This window comes from Epinephelus lanceolatus, chromosome 7 (assembly GCF_041903045.1).
Source record: "Epinephelus lanceolatus isolate andai-2023 chromosome 7, ASM4190304v1, whole genome shotgun sequence".
In the NCBI taxonomy this organism is placed as follows: domain Eukaryota; kingdom Metazoa; phylum Chordata; class Actinopteri; order Perciformes; family Serranidae; genus Epinephelus; species Epinephelus lanceolatus.
The window spans coordinates 20,550,322-20,562,688 of NC_135740.1; the positions used below are offsets into that span (position 1 = coordinate 20,550,322).

Here is a 12,367-nt window from a genome sequence, read left to right on the forward strand (position 1 = left end):
CGGGTCAGCGTGTGTGTGTGATTGAGAAGAAACCTTGATAATGTGAGCCAGGCTGAGGCATCTTGTGTGAATACATTTTTCTGGGGGGGGGGGGGGAGATGTGAAGGCTCCCGTTCCCAAACACATCATCGCCATCCTCCTCTCAGTCTCCGCATTTGCAGCTCTGGTGTGTTGCTGCATTTGAATTCAAAACACACACTCACTGGCGCACTCGGACGCACAGCCCCGGCTGCGCGCGCGGAGAGCTGCATGTGTGTATGTGTGTGTGTGTGTGTGTCTGCTTCACGTTGTCAAGCCTCGGTGGTGTAATTTTGTTGACACGCACCCCCTCCTCCTCCTCCCCTCCTCTCCTCTCTCCTCTCCACGCAGTTACCTAGAAAAAAAAAATGAATAAAAACAACCTCTTCTTCACCAAACTGGCATCATTTGGTGTTTTTTGAGGCTTTGAATTCGGAGCGACCAATCACATCATCACCGTCTACGTAAATGATCTTCCCCCTGACTTGTCAGATGACGTAAGCAATTTGTTAATAATACATGTCTGGTCACACAGCATTGCAACACAAAAAAGGCTCTGGTGCACAAAGATGAACGTCATGTGCGACTTGGAGAGGACAGGGGGAAAAGTTCAGCAGCGCATGCAAGAGCACCACCTATTGATCCGTGTGACAGACAGACAGACAGACAGACTGACCGCAACCCACAGGAAGCTGCAATTTTGGGTAGCTCTGCTGCATTAAATATACTCTTATGTCTAGTGTGGAATAACTGGTCTCGCTCATGGGATTTTTTGATGCATTGAGAAAAATATTAAGGGCATGTCTTTGCAGAGAATTCAGAGTGTGAGAGGAGATCATTTACAAAGTAGCCTCTCCATGGAGCAACATAATAGAGATGTTATATAAGAGCATGAAAAACAAGTTTGCCAGTAGGAATGGAAGGAGATGTGTTTTCTATTATTAATTGAGCCATTTTTAAGTTTGATTTGGCCGCCTGTCAAATGTGTGTGGTCATTTTTAAACAGCACTGAATGAGTTTTTTTTTAAAATACACCAGCGTGTGTGTGAGTTTGCTTTGGATGAGGACAAGCACTGAATATGGTCCCCTTTGATGGAAACGATTTATTTTGGTTGAGGATGCAGCCAGAACGGAAGTGCCTTGGGGGTCCGGGGAGATTTGAAATAGAAACCCCTCACTCACTTTGGCCTCTCTCTTTCTCCCTCTCCCTCCTCCATTCTTCCCCTCCCACCACTTCGACTGGATCCCTGGCTGTGACTCTGGGCTCAGCAGCCATGTAATCCACCTCTGCCTTGCTCCAAAGGGTTATCTTACTTAAGAACTAGGCATCTATGCGAGTGTTCATCTGGAAAAAAACACTGCTTCATACATCCGTGTGAGTGTGTAACAAAACACAAAACTGTGCACAAACAGTGAATGGCGGCTGACGTCATACATGCAACTCCCTGTGGCTATGTGAGAGCGTTCATCTCGCTCATTTCTCAGAAAAGCTCCTCCTGCCAGATCTGCACAAGCGTCGCTCTGACATGACGGACACATTTAGACGAAAAATTTAAAATAAAAAACATCCAGGACCTCTGGACCCACACGTTGTTGTCACCTTGTGAAAAATCCTCCTTGCGACTTACATAATAGGTCGGATTCTCCTCCTCCTCCTCCTTTCTTCACGTCCAGCTCTCTTTGGTACAACAGAGGATAACAGGAGCTGACGAGATTGATCTCAGAGAAATCAATAATATCACCATGCACCGTGATCACGAGGATGGAGTTGGTGACCTGTGCTCGGCGCTGGGCTGCTTTGATCTTCCTCATCAGGAGCAGCCGCTTTTAAGATTAAAGTGCTGAGAGGGAAAACAACACCGAGAGGCAAGAATGAAACCGATGAAGGCAGCGAAGAACAGGGTGGACGAGAGGTGAAGGTTACTGTGGTCAGTTTAACCGTCTCCTTTAATGATATCTACATCCCAGTGGAGGCAGAGGAAAAGTTACTGCAGACCCCGTGTTACCAGGAGTGAGCTGCAGCCAGTGCTTCATTAACCCCTCAACATACAGTTTCCCTTTTTTCTACTTAAGTGGCTTCAAGGCTGGAAAAAACATCTTATTCCACACTGTCTGACTCGACCACATATTTATTCTTTTGCAGCTCGTTCCAGCTCCTAGATTAAGCTATATGACGTTCAGACTGAGCGATATATCTACACCAAGACCCAATCATTTTTTAGAGCTATTCCAGATCATTTGTGCATCATTTTATTTAAATTTACATCAAAATTTAGCCTGAAATACCTGGTATCTTAGAAAACATTGGGATGTCTATAATAAATCAAAAATAATCTGTGTGTTGGACCAATATTTGGATGTATGTGTAACTCATTTTCACTCCCAACTTGTCAAATATGGCAGCTCGGTCAGTGGTCCTATTCTTCAAACTATGACGCTCTACATACCTCTCTAGCGTCAGTTTTGGACGTATCAGTTACCAGTCTTTACATGCCTACAGTGTCTTTTCCAAATGAATTTGGTCAGGTTTAGTCAGTGTTGTAGTCAAGACCACCTAAACAGAGACCAAGTCATGACCAAAACCAGAGTGCATGGAGACTGAGACAAGAGCAAGACTTCGAGGGGCCGAGACCGAGTCAAGACAAAGACCCAACCAGTGGTGGTCCCATACTGCATGACACACTTACGACGAAATGTGGAACATGCAAACCATAGGCGCTCCTCACATTGATCTGAAAGATCCACATTCCCTTAAACACCCACAGAAAACAAATGAAGTCCTGAAATGTTGTATCTTTAAATGTACTATGAGGAATGTCTTGATAAAATAGTCAGAATTGCAGAGGTGAATTTCATTTATGGGAATTTTCCTTTGTTTTCTGTGAGCAAACAAATACAAACACCAAGGAGCTGAAAAAAATTTAACCATATTGAGTCACCAGTTGATTATTATTATTATTAGTCTTTATAATTTCCATCTGCATCAATGATATCCCCCACAGTTGTGGTCTTGACCCATCTTGAAATAAAATCCTGAGGCCGAGACAAAACAGAGTAAAAATGTGGTCGATTCCAAGACGAGACCAAGACCTTCAAAAAGTGTTTTTTAGAGTAAAGTACTGCAGCGCTACATTTAGGAAACCAAACTGCTTGGTTATGTTTAGAAAAACATTATAGTTTAGGTTTTAATGTTGACTTTTGGTTTCACACTGGACACAAACAGCGGTCTCCTGGGTGAAAGTGCTGTCTGTGTTTAACCATCCATTAACCACAGCCTCTTCCATCCGTGGACTTTACTGCTCTTTGTACTACATCAGTTGCTCTGACCTTCAAATATTGCCACAGTTAAGGTTACACTGGAGTTAGGTGAAAATAGCTTTAGCATCTCATCCACACAGTAAAGGGTGCCTTGCACGTCAGTATCAGATGCTGTAGGGGCCGATTAAGTGTCAGAATTTGACAACCTGGGAATGAGACTGAGTTAAAACATGACTCAACAATCTAAGGCTGCAAGTAATCTACTAATTATTCCCTTAATCAATTGTTCTGTTTAACAAATGTCAGCAAAAAGTGAGAAATGTTAATTACAGGTTCCCTCCTAGAGTCCATGTCAGTGTCTTCAAGTGTCCAATCAAAAGTCCAAAACCCTTGATTTTCAGTTCACTGTCATTTTTTCTTATAAAATCGCTTCATGATGAAAAAGTAGAATGAAGTGCTGAGTCAGTTTCATATGTGTTAACTCCAGGGAACCTTAAGGTGCTCTTGAAGAAAACACTGGTCACATAAATAAAAATGCTTTTTGGTCAGATCAAGGAGAGAAGTTGTATGAAAAGCCTTTATTTATTCAGGCACATTGGTTAAAATGCTGGTCAGGTTTGAACTGAACCCTTCGCATATGATCACAACACACATCTACAGTATATGAACCTGCAGGAAAATGGAGCCATCCGCTGTCAGAAATGAAAGAATATGACTGGGTTTGAAATCAGTGTTTGTGAGCAGGCCTGCCATCATGGCGGTGAGCAGGTTTGGGTTGTAGACAGCTGCTCCCTCCTCTAATTAAAGATAAAAATGCCTCTGGTGGAGAATGAACTCTGCATTTTGGTCGGGGCTGATTGAAGCCATTGTGGCATTTTTTCTGCCGTGCTGACATGAAGGGCAGAATGGTTGTTGAGGTTTGATGGGATTTGTAGTTTTGTTGCTTCTTTGTCGACATGCAAGAGGCTGGTTCACATGTGTACGTGCCATAGTGAAGTCACTTTTTTTGGTGCATTCTCTTGTGATCCACAGCGATGGCCCGTTGAGGCTCAAAGGTCAGCCGTGTTGTCGGGCAATAAAAATGTGCGGGTCAGTCAGCGCCGTGGTAGCAGCCTCGCCTGCATGACATTACAAATGTGCTATTTTGAGAGGGAAGTGTCCTCCGAGTCCGAGGTGTGACCACACATCCTCGCTGGGTGGGCTGTGCTGACTCACTGGGGTTAGTGCAAAATATGGCACAGATATGATATCATGGCCAAGACCCCCCCTCACCACCTCACCCTCCACCCCCCCTGTTTATCTCTGTCTGTCTGTCTGTTCAGCGCTGGCATCCCGCTCCATCACTCATCTCCCTCACTTAGCAGCTGAAATTGCATTTGCATAATGCTGTTTGTTTTTGCTGAAATCACAGATCCAGGAACCGAACCCTGGTTACGGTGCATTAAAAAGTGTTCTGCACACAGCCAGTGCAGCTGATTAAATACAAGTCGAGTCTGTTGTCTCAGCAATGCATCAGCACTGCATAATAACATCTTCAGCATGCCATCCATATGTTGAGCATTGCTGCAATATGCACTCCGAGGCCGCAATAAGGAGGGAGGTAAATGAGTATTTTCACTCCTCGTCTTTTCTTCATCCCGCTTGTTAATTACATGTAAAATACCTGAGGTTGGTGGTTGTTAAGAGGCACTGCCTGTACTATAATACTGTTCTCTGAATGTTAATTAGCTGGCTGTGAATTAAAAGATTTAAACAAACCAGCTGTGGTGGCTTCTGGGATGGAGGAATTAGTGGGGCGTGAGCGTTCCCTTTATTACGATCATTATCCTGACAAGCGCTGGTTTCTTTACATGAGTAAGGGGATCTGGCCGTCAGATAACGGGCGAGCTGACCAGAGGGAACACGACGCGGGGCCTCGACGTTACACCACATCCGTGTGAAGGATGCTGCTTCTTGTGTCTGTGAATTAGCAACCATTTTGATCTTGTTTGTCCAAACTGATCCTGTTCCATTTTATTTTCAGCTTGTGGAAAATAAGCTTGTGTTATTTTTACTCAGTGTTGCCATGACAACGTAGCCTCTCTCTCTCTCTCTCTCTCTCTCTCTCTCTCTCTCTCTCTTTTTTTTTGGTGGATCTAGGGAAGTCAACGGAAAGGAAATAAGGCCTCTCTTTGTAGGGGCTTTTTCAAGGTTTTTAACATTCACAATGCAGGTGCAGAGTGTTCTGTCTTTAAGGATGCTGGATTTTTGTTGTTTTGCATTTAGCTTTTAATAAATGCTGATGATATGAGGTATTTCCCACAGTGTTCATGGTTACAATATCTTAAATAGGCTATAAGCTAAGCATTATCTTTGTTACTGAATTGCTGATTATTTTTAGATGAATGAATTCATCTTTTACGCTATAAAATGTCTGAAAACAGTGCAAAATGCTCATCACAGTTTACCGTAGCCACATTCAGAGGGCTTGTTTTGTTCAAGCAACGTCTAAAACCCAAAGATATTCAGTTTACAAAGATATAAAACAGAGAAAAGACAAGAAAATCCCACATTTGGGAGGCAAATGTTTGACATTTTTGCATGATAAATCAACAGAACTGTAGCTTGGATCTGAAATATTATAAAATCCTGTGTGGCTTTTCTGAGGTTGCTGCAGAAATGTTAATCAAAACTTCGACCCATGCACATTTTCATACAGACATATTGACTTTTTTTTAACATTTAAATACAAGGCAGATTTTGTCTCTCTGTTCGTCTCGTGCGGCTTTGATTCTGTTTGCTCTGCTGAGCTTTCCAAAAAGCTTAACACAAGAATGCAGGTTGTCCAGAACAATGTCATTAGTTATGCTGAGTGGACACACAGAGTAACAGATTAATATGGTGAGCAGCATAATTACAGCACAAGAACAACACTTAATCCTGCAGCTGTCTTACGTGCATGCTGGGTTCTCTGTTTAATGTTTAGTCTGCGGAGGCTGGGTTCATTTGAAGACGTCAGAGGAGACCGTGAGCTCTTACAAAAACATAATTAGTGTGTATCTGAAAGTTAAAACTGGTAAAGATAAGTTTTTAATAAAATCAATCACATTTCTACATGTGTCACTTAAAAATCCTATCCTGAATATCCCGTTAATTCCTGATTTCTTTACATTTGTAAACCAAATGTAGGCTTTCTGAACTGCATTTCCTCTAATGCACCGCAAAGACTAATCAATCCGATTTAAGATAATGAAAGAATATTCCTGTTTTTATGTGGCTGGTTTGTCATTTGGATTAATTATCAACTCTTACCCTTGCAGAGTCCCACTGCATGATCAAAATTACGCCAAGTTTAAATTGGTTGTAATATTCTTTCATAATGGCCGGTGTGGGGAACAAAAAAAGCTGCGTGTCTTAAAACAGGGAGTAAGTTAGCCAGCTCCATTAAAAGCCTTTAATGTGCTGATGACTCCCTTAATGATTCTGTCAGGCACTTTCTCCACTGAAGCTAAGTAGCTGAAAAATGACCCATTGGAAAGAGAGTCATAAAGGCGTCCATGTTGTTACTTCCCTCAGGATTGGTATGGCCGGCAACTCATTCAGAATGCACTAACTCCTTCCTTGACCCCTAATATTTAATTTGAAGCCTGTACTTAACCGGACACAGAGAGCACAACAAATGAATAAACTCATCTTGACCAGTTGATATGCTGTGGCGTCTCCTCCAGCTTGTAGATGGGAGGGAAACAGACAAGAGGCTGAGATGTCTGCAGACGAGCTTGTTATTACCCAAACGTCAAATCGTCTCCTTGTCGCCGTGCACAGCAGACATTGTTATTATCAGCAGATTCTTCTCTGCTTCTGCTGGAGCACTCTGCAGCAGGACACAACAGATGAAAGCGTCGAGCAATATGGTGGACGTCTGTCTCGTCCCGTAAAGCTGCAGAGGAGAGAGAGAGGCACACATGCCAAATGTCATACCAGCAGCTCATGAGTAGACACTGCTGAAATTTGCTTTACCTTCTCTTTGCTTGGGTTACAGGCCACAATGCTGTATGTGTAAAAATAATATTTAATGCAAAATAAACCTTTATTAACCCCTTTTTTGTCTTCTGACCTTGTTAAATCCCAATATGCAGAATTACAGACTGCACATTTGATGAAGGTGACAAAATACAGAAATGAACGTAAAGCATTGTTCTCACACTAAATACGAAAACATCTAATTGTATACATTTATTGCTTATGCTTTTATCCAGAGTGATTTGCAATATAAGTGCATTCAACCACATGGGCACAACCACAAGAAGTGCAACAATCAAGCAGGTACATCTACTTCATTTAGAAGCAATAACAGGAAGAGTTTTTATTTTTACTTTTCAAATACATTATATAATGGGCCGAGGTGCAGCCTGAACAGATGAGTTTTCAATCTGTGATATAAGATATGTAGAATTTCTGTTGTCCTGATGTCAACGGGGAGTATGTTTCATCATTATCGAGTCAGGACAGCAAACCGTTTTGACGTAGTACAGAGGTAGTTGGACCCTCTTCATGAGGGAGCAGCAGGCTGATCAGCAGAGCGTAGTGGACGGGCTGGAGTGTACAGTTTGACCATGTTCTGGATGAAGGGCCTGAGTCGTCGCATTTCTTTACAGGCTGTTTAAAAAAATGCTATTATGCCACCCACCTGCCCCTAGCTCCAATACAGACACGGGCGACATCAAGTCAGCTCTTGGCCATTAGCCTTGTAGTGACAGACTAAGTCTCTACAACAATTCCAGATCCAGTGTTTATGTAGTATGGTTACAAAACACAAAAGGTCAAGTCAGTTATTTTAAATCACAGACTGACAATCATATTCATACTTTAACCTTAAAACAAATCAAGGAGAGAAAAAAGACTAAAGGATTAGAGAGAAGTTAAATCAAACAGTGATTGAAGAAAATACTGCAGGGCATAATATCTTTAAATCACAAGATCAAATTATAAGTAAACAAACTCTTCATGTATCACCACTTCCAAATCCAGTGTTGTTGTTTTTTTTTTTACAGGTTTATAACAGCATCAGTAATAATCTGTACTTCAGACTAATTTGACTAGTTTTTAACTTAAGTATCAATATAATGGATTTTGAGAGTTTTGATGATGATTCATTGTCAGGTTGCTGCAGCTGACAGGCTACACAAACCACCTCTCCACAACAAATATGTGCTCTTGCACTGTCTCCATCAAACAAGAAGCTTACAACATTACATTAACATTATCACGTTGCAGCTATCATAGTGTAATGTTAGCCTAACCCAGAGGTCACGTCCACAAGCCCCCTTATATTGTGATCATCATTCTCACCCAGAAGCCGAGTCAAATGTCATCATCTTCTGCATCACAAAGCACAAAGTAAAAAAACCCACTTTGACCCAACTTCAGAAGAACGGTTGGGGTTGAGCGTCACTTAAATTTGTCCTGTTCCCGTGTTTGTGTCAGGTTAGACAGTTGGTGGTGCTCATGAATGAAAGTGTTCATGAACTCATCCTCTGCTCGGTGTACATAACAGACTGTTATCCCTGACATGGAGACAACACCAGGATCTTGCTGGCTCTCTGGTAAAATTTTGGAAACTAAGAGCTGCCTCCACAGCGACAGAATTAGTTGTTAACATCAGGCTGGTTGATGATGTTCGCCTTAGATCATAAACCAAACTTTGTACTCTGATAGCTCCTCACTGCTTTCGTAATAGCTCTTCTCCTGGTATTGTATATCTAGGCCCAGCTCAGCAACTCCTTCTGGCATACAAGCAGACAATAGAGACGAACCATACCAGTGATGTCACCAGCTAGCTTGTTGTAAGATGGCTGCATCCTGCTGGCGAACATGAAATACAGTCTAGTTTTCTAGCAAATCCAGGTGGACATCAAGTTTGATTGCAGTGTCATATTTTGCCTAAGGTAAAATTCAAACAAACCACAGTCATATTATTCAGTGTTCCATCTCCTCTTTAAGCCTTAATAAAATGTAGTAGTTGAGTGATATAAAAAGTCACCCCTGCACGGTTGTTATTAAGGTAGTCTCGCTCACCAGACCTTTCTCAAGAAAAGAAAGGTCTGGCTGCGCCGACTCTCACTTTAAGATTGGATAGGGTGACCATATTTTGATTTCCAAAAAAGAGGACACTCGGCGGCCACGACATAGCCTACTTAAATGATACTCGCAGTTTACTCAAAGATGCCTTATAATTTTAATATATTTAAAATGTATATGTATGGATAGAAAATTCAGTTATATTAAAAAATAATATCTCTCAAAGACAGAAATTCAGATAGGCCCCAATAGGGGACATATACACACACTAGAGTGTGGTGATCCGAGCCCGACGGTACCCGACGGGTCGGGCGGGTTTGGTCAAAAATGTAGCTATAAATTGTATTCGGGCTCGAATATTATTTAAAAATAAATAAAATCCTATTGTCTGTCCTGTTTATTGCTTGGGCACTGTTATTTACGTGACAACACCTGAACATAACACACACAGACACACATTGACTGTTTGTTTCTACCTCTCCCCTCTCTGGAAGTCTCGGACCTCCAGCCGCCCGCCTCCGCCTTGATTAAACGCTGAAAATAAAATAAAAGAGGGAGACAGGTTTTTCCTATTTTATCTTATTTTGTTTTATTTCTCCCTCTCCTCTCGCTAGAAGCGTCGGACCTCCCGCTCCCGTCTCAAACACGGAGGTCTCCCTCTCCGCAGCTGAGCACCCACGGCGCACGCCCGGCCTGTTAAATAGCCTGTAACCACTGTGTGACACAAACTCAGTGCTTTGGTCATTAAATAATGTCGGGCTCGGTTCGGGTTCGGACAGAAATATGCGGCCCGTGCCGCACTCTAACACACACACACACACACACACAAACACACGGAAAACCGGACATTATCATCAGTTTATAAACCCCCCCCCGGACGCCCCGGACGGGACGTGAAAAGTGGACATGTCCGGGCAAAAGAGGACGTTTGGTCAGCCTAAGATTGGAGAAAAAAACGCCCCGGCTGCTTGTATTTCTTTCAACCAAGCACAATCGTCCTGGGCGGTGCCACAGCAACGGTGTGCTTGCAAAAATATTGCCGGGGGAAACAAGTTTTGGTGTAACACGCCCACAAAAATATTGCCTACAGGATGCGAACCATGGCAGAAAAATGGCTACATCCCCACAAGATCAAACACCGCAAAAGTTAGTAAAGGACGTGTTGAAAACTGCAACTGGAGGTGGTAGGGCGGGACTTCAGCGGGTGACTTGTTCCGCCCAATGAGAGGCTGATCTATGCAGCAAACTTCCGCCCACTCAGACTATTATTAAGGAGGAAATTAGCGACAGAGCAGCCATGGGGTCCAGATTTCTTGTCAGTCATTAGTTCGTGGTTCACACAGTTTAACATATTCAGCGCCATAATTGCATTTGGCCATGTCGCTGAGCTAGTTTTCCACCTCTCTCGGGTAGCTGTCCGTTAGTCACTCACTCTACAGCAGGAAACGGCACTTCAAAATAAAAGCTCGGCACCGGAAATTCACTTTACTTGAAAATAAAGGGTGTTTTTTAAAAACTTGAAATCTTGTTTTGATGATAGCAATAAATGTATTTGTTATGTAAATAAATATAACTGAAATTGTCAGTGATATTAAAGTCAGTAAATGAATTGTTGTACTTGATCCTATTTAAGGGTCAGCCGTAGACCTTTGCATGGGCCTGGGCCTTGGGCTATGGTTATCTATACTGTCTGATCCCCCTGGAGAGTGGGCTGAGGATCAGTATAGGCTACAGATTTAAAAAAAAATAATAATTTTGTTTGCCAAGAAGCCACTCACAAAAAGAAGTTCATGTTATCCTGATGTTACTCATAACTCTCTGTGAGATTTCAGGTACAGAATGTACTACAAATGAAGATGAGGGTACAGACTGTTCTGGTGGACACGTCTTTTATGAACAAACATAAAACACCACTGTAAATAAATCAAACAGGCAGGATGGTTTTATTATAGAGAGAAAGCGAGCGCATTAACGTCAGCTGTTCCTTCAGATCTAAATCTACAAACAGAGCGGTATGTATTGTGTTGAGCTCATCTATTGGCAGCTTCCCTCCCATGTCGGTTGTGACAGCTGATGTAGTTGTAATGGAGGTCTTGTAACAACTGTAGCCTGTCAGATTTCTCAGGGAAACACAAATGTACTTCTTGTCACTCTGTCAGATTCTTAATGGGGGTTTGTTAGCCCAGAAACATATCTGTAGTGAGACACTGTCACTGTGCAACCAGCCTTGATGTTTTTTAAGTTAGCCGGCCCTTGTTTGTGTCTTCATCGTCTTTATATATTCACTGCTGTCAGTGCCTTTTTTTTTTTTTTTTTTCAAATGTTGGCGCTCTCCACAAGATGTCTCCCTCACTGATGCTCGCTGCTCACTGTGTGATGTTAATGGAGTTTCTGAGGAGCGCTTGTGACAAGGAGACTGAAGGTCGCTTTGGAGACCGACACTCCAGCATGGGACGGTCTGTCTCTCACTTCTCTGCAGCTTTTTTTCGATGCTGCATGCTGTGAAATCCTCCTCACCTGATTCTCGGTCTCCATCTTCTGTGTGTGTGGAGTGAAGAGGCTCTCAGTACATAACACATTAGATGTTTTGTTTATAACTCAGAGATTATTTCTAGTCCAGGAGACAAAGAGCTAAATGAAGGAAGACTCCTCATTTTACACGCTTCTGCAGTTTAATGTGGTTTAATACTTATATTTTGTGTGAAAAGGTGCGTAGATTGGGTGTTTTTCTCTCTTTGTTTAGCATCAGGGCTGTACCACATTGACATAAAATGTACATATGCAGATTTTTTTCAGTTGTAGTCGAATAATTGATCAAAAATTAACATGCAGATGTAAAATGTTTTGCCATGTTTGCATGAAAACAACATGATTTCCCCACTTTGTCTTTCTGCACAGCACCAGAATAGTACAACCCTTTCTCCCTGTCACAGAACAAAATGTACTCCCTGGCAGTACAGTAGTTTGCGTTGCAGATTTCCTTTGAACAATAACTTTAACTGTACTGAGAGCCAGAGAGAGGAGAGGCAGC

At 42.3% G+C, this 12,367-nt stretch overlaps 1 protein-coding gene across 2 annotated transcripts in view; it reads left to right on the forward strand.

The window, feature by feature from the left end:
* Positions 1 to 12,367, forward strand: part of gabrb2a (gamma-aminobutyric acid type A receptor subunit beta2a) — a 47,973-nt gene that overhangs the window by 974 nt on the left and 34,632 nt on the right. The window lies entirely within an intron of this gene.